We start from the raw sequence: 5,068 nt of genomic DNA, 5'->3' as shown, positions 1-5,068 counted from the left end.
CGGCCCACGCTGCGCCTGGGCTGGGACTGGTCCCGCCGGCGCAGGGTAGCAGGAAACTCTCCGCACACTCACCGGACCTGGGCTAGGACTGGGTCTCGCAATGTCCTTGACTACAGGGTTTGTTCACAGATAACCACGCCTTGGGAGAAAAGCAGTGAAGGACTGGTGAAATGACTTTGAAAGCCTATGACTGGATCTTTTACAGATAGGCCATGATTGAAAACAAGTGCTTTCTAAGTGATAGGCAGCAAAAGCCATTTACTGAGAAGGCAGCTCTTAATAGACAGAATGACCCAAGGCACATGCATGGGGGTATGGAGTGAGTTCTGGTCCCTGCTGCTGCAGGACCATGAGGACCTGGTGCACCCTGCAGGGCTTGCGGCGTTTAGTGATTCAGGGATGATCCTCACCCATTTATCTCAGGTTTCCCATTGGGTCTCATCAGCCACTGGCATGAAAGCTTATATGTGGACTTCAGTAACCTTAATGTAAACCTACCCAGCCTCACCTGGCCATTGGCTTTCTGAGCATAAAGCTGGCCAAGAAAATGCCCCCTTGTCTTATTGTCACCCACATTAGGGATTAAGTTAACATTCGTTTTTCAGTGCACAACAATGGAACTGCCCCGACATTTGGAAGGCAATGATTCACTTGCTATAATTCATTTGTCTTTCTTGTCAGAGTTTTCCTTTTTCTTGTCAGCAGGAGTGTACACAGGTATACTACTATGACATAGGTACAGTATTATGACACAAACTATACTTTAGACAAACAGTTTTAAAAGAATCAAAGGGAGAAATCATGTCATCGCAGAAAACCAATATCAAACCTAATGGAAAACACTTACCACCAAGGAGCTATAAGGCAACATGTATTATGCTAGCAGGCTGGGGAACCCAGCAGTTCAAATCACTAGCCTGGAATTAAGTTTGAGTTCAGTTTATATATGGTTTAGAAGTGGGAAGTACAAAGCAGATATCAGGTTATTGCATCATTAGTTTGCACAGAATATAAGAATTATGTTGGGCTGGGGTGATAGCTTGGTGGCCTAAGCATCTGCCTAGCAAAAGCAAGGACCCAGGTTCTATCCCCAGTACCACATGCTGTGCCAGCTCCGGATCCCTAGGTCCACTGTGCCATCCACTGAAACCCTGTGTGGTGACACACACCTGCAATCCCAGTGCTGGGGAGGCTGAGACAGGAGGATCATTATGAATTCAAGTTGCATAGAGAGACCTTGTACCAAATAAATAAAAAAATAAATAAATGACTAAGAAGAAAAAGAAAGAATTATGTCATATATTGTCTAGAAGAATTGTACAGAAATATTCTGGATGGAGGTGTCTGAGAAGAGCAGGTAGAGTTGAAAGCATCCTTGATGGGTCCTGTCTTCCCCCAACATGACAGCCTTGAAGCCCTTGTAGCAAGTTGGAATCAATGTATATTTTTAAAATGCAAACCCAGCACAGTCAGGTTGATCCCACCACATTGCTAAGAGGGAATATGTGGGCCTAGACAGTGAAGGCTAAATGAATACAGTAAGCTAGTAACTAGGAGACAAATAGAAGGAGCCTGTGGTCACAGACCTGTACTTAGTTTGCAACTTTTTTTTTGGCTATACTACGCCTACAAGTCTGCTACTCTGTAAATGTGCCTTTACAATGTAATAATAAAATGATTTATTTGCTAATAACATGTAATGATCACAAACATGATAAGGAGTTAATTCTCCCAGAAAAAATAACATTTGTAAACATACATGACCAAATATCAGAGTTCTAAAATACAAGAAACACACACTGACTGAAGGAAGGAAGGAAGGAAGGAAGGAAGGAAGGAAGGAAGGAAGGAAGAACCAGATAGCAATATAATAATAGGGGGAGACTTCTGTATGGTACTTTTGATAATGCATAGAAGAACCAGCTGTTTAAATACCACATTGCTTCTCTGGTGTGAGAAACTGAAAGTGTAAATACAGATGAAACGTGTAACAGATATTGGGAAGTGGGAGGGAAATGCTCAAAGGAGAAGGGGAACAAAGGACAAGGTAGGAGAAAAAGAAGGGACCAGAAAAATAAAAGTGAATAGAAGGCAAAAATGGAAACAAAACTTTGGCAAAGAAGGAGGGGGAAAGGGGTTGAAGTAAGGGAAGGGCAATGGGGGGAGAAGAGGCAACTTATATATCTACAGGTACAAGTTCTCTGTGATGAATGTTATCAATATGTAGATCGGCCCTGCCCCCCAGGGCATGCTGAGATGGCAATTGAGACTGGGCATGGTGGTGTGCGCCTGTAATCCCAGCACAGGAGAATCACTAGGAGTCCAATCTAGTAGTGAGACCCTGGACACCCTGTAGATCCTTCTCTAAAAATACAAATAAATAAATAATAACTGTACCAGTGAAAGGTTTTTATTAAGTTATAAAAGGACGCAGACATGATTAAGAAGGAAAAAAATCTTACCTCTGACACCGTAAATGAAGTGCACCTAACACACACCTAGAGAACTCTCCACCCCCAGCAGCAGAACTCAATTTTTGTTAAAGTTCACATGAAACATTCTCCAGCATACACCGTTTACTAGGCTGTTAAAGAATCTTAATAAACTTAAGATTTCCTTATACATTTCTTTCTTCTTTTGTTTCTTCCAATTTTACATTACATATATGGTAATATGAATAACTGGTTGGAAGACAACACTATGTATGACAAAAAATACTGTGAAATTCATATTACTTTGTTAAGCGAAGCTTTGTATCACTTGTAATTTTTTTTCTGTTTTAATTCTAATTTGTACTGTCTTTAAAAAAATAAAATTAAAAATTAAAAAAGCATTCAAAGTAGCTTCTCTGATATTGGAATTAAATTACAAACACCACAAACAAAAGTGAAAAATGTGCCCTTAGAATGTAATAAAAATAATTTATTATTTTAATACAAATAATAAAATATTTATTTAATAAAATATTAAATACACATGTATTTAATAAAAACAATGTATTATTAACAAAGACAAGTGAACTAAAATAATGTCTTTTTAAAAATGGCGTGTGACGTCCGCTTATCTCCAGGCAGTGGTAGCTACATCGGATTTCTCAGGGCTCCACATTTTTGCACCTCTAAAATGCTTCAGACTAAGGTATCCTCAACGTCATCTTTCTGCACCGCCCTGTTGCTTAGATTTCGTGACGCCATCTATCTGCGCCCTGCGCGGGCAAGATTTGCGTGACGTCATCTTTCCGCATCGCCACGAGGATTCCTACCAGTGGCTGGAGGAGCGATTCCCGGTTGTAAGAAGAATCTGACTCGGAAAGGTGGAAGAAGGAACGAAGGACTCCGCCGGTGCAAGAAGGAAGGAAAGACTCCGCCGGTGCCAGAAAGAACGAGCGAGTCCGCCGCCGGAGGAAGGAAGGCTTTCGCCGCCCTTCTCTTTCCTCAATCCTGCTGCTCCTGGAGTCATGGCGCCGTCGCTGTGGAAGGGACTGGTCGGCCTTGCCCTCTTCGCCCTGGCCCACGCTGCCTTTTCTGCTGCGCAGCATCGCTCTTACATGCGATTAACAGAAAAGGAAGATGAATCGCTGCCGGCAGATATAATTCTTCAGACGCTTCTGGCCTTCGCGGTTACGTGTTACGGCATTGTGCATATCGCCGGGGAGTTTAAAGACATGAACGCCACTTCGGAACTGAAGAATAAGAGGCTGGACACCTTACGGAATCACCCGTCCTTTTATGTGTTTAATCATCGCGGTCGAGTACTGTTCCGGTCTTCAGGTACCACAGAGGCCTTCAGCCAAGAGGCATTTTCCTCTAACGCGTCGTTGAAGTTACGGAAACTCGAGTCCCTGCACAGTTAAGATTGTTACAGATTGTAACGGCGGGAGGGGACACAGCTGACTGTTGGAGTTTGGAGTGTGAAACACTCCCCGCGGGCAGTGTTTTCTATTGACCTTTCAGACCTGATTTTTAAGAAGCTATGGACTCTGTATACTGTTAATGAAGTATGTATCCCTGTGAAATGAATCTTTGTTCTTATAGGGATTTTTTTTTTATTTGAAACAAATTTGCCTCTTTTGTAAAAGTCACTGAGCACATGAAAAATCATGGTGATTTTCCTGATTATTTTCTTATAATTCTTTTTATATTTTTAAGGAATATTTTTTGGAGATATTGTGTGATTACTGTATTTTTTAACCTCAATTTTTAGGAACATGTCGTTAGTTTCAAAATGGTGACTTCTCATTCTTCTGGCCCCTAAACAGAGTTTCTGCTTTCGCAGTTATCTGCTGGGTTTTAATTGATCCACAACTTCTCCCTCCACACCTTTCCAGTTGTCCTGTTTGATCACTTCTCAGAGATCATGTGCAGTGAGCAGTTTTTCTGTCAGAAAATCTGTTATAATAAATATATTTAACAAGCTCAGTTTGCTATAAAGCTATTTGTATTCTCTTCAGTTAGTTGTAAAGGATTTCCCTGATTATAGACTAAGAATAATTGAGGATAGACCCCAAAGCCGCATATGATTTCATTATCCAGTGTATGCAGAAGAGTCGTAATCAGTGAGGAAAACTGATTAAGCCAGTTTAACTTCCTAATTCTGTGTTAGGTTTTTTTTATACTTAGTAAAGTAGTCAAAATAAAAGTAACTTCTCAGTGATCTAAAGGGAGACTTAAAGGAATTGGGCCATGTATGTTCTGTATATTTGGGACTATTTTAGAAAGTTAAGGTCATTTAAGAAATAGTGTAGCTTCTTATTTATAGCAGGCTTGCTGCTTTACATTTTCACTGATGGTGCCGAGGGTGAAGATGAGGATAGAGAGTGGGATTTTAAAAACAGTAATTTTACTCATAAGAGAATTTTACCTTAAAAAACTGCAGGAAGTTCAACTTGTCTTTTGTAAAACATTGCTTCTGTTGAATTATGCAGGTATAAAAACCTTTTGTTGAATTGTGTAAATGGAGTAACTGAAGGTTTGAAAAGGAACTATGTTTAGAGAAGCAGAACATGTCCTTCCTCTTGAAATTTTTCTTCATTAGAAATGAATCTCAGCTCTTCTGTACTACCTGAAAA

The 5,068-nt window shown here is 40.6% G+C and overlaps 1 pseudogene and 1 gene segment (V, D, J or C); both read left to right on the top strand.

Moving 5' to 3' along the window:
* The window catches only part of LOC101582702, a 30,160-nt gene that overhangs the window by 5,233 nt on the left and 19,859 nt on the right, over nt 1-5,068 (top strand).
* LOC101582301 lies at nt 3,236-3,923 on the top strand (annotated as a pseudogene).

This window comes from Octodon degus, unplaced genomic scaffold, assembly GCF_000260255.1.
Source record: "Octodon degus isolate 3935 unplaced genomic scaffold, OctDeg1.0 scaffold00052, whole genome shotgun sequence".
Taxonomy (NCBI): Eukaryota; Metazoa; Chordata; class Mammalia; order Rodentia; family Octodontidae; genus Octodon; species Octodon degus.
This window is presented reverse-complemented; position numbering and strand designations above follow the sequence as displayed.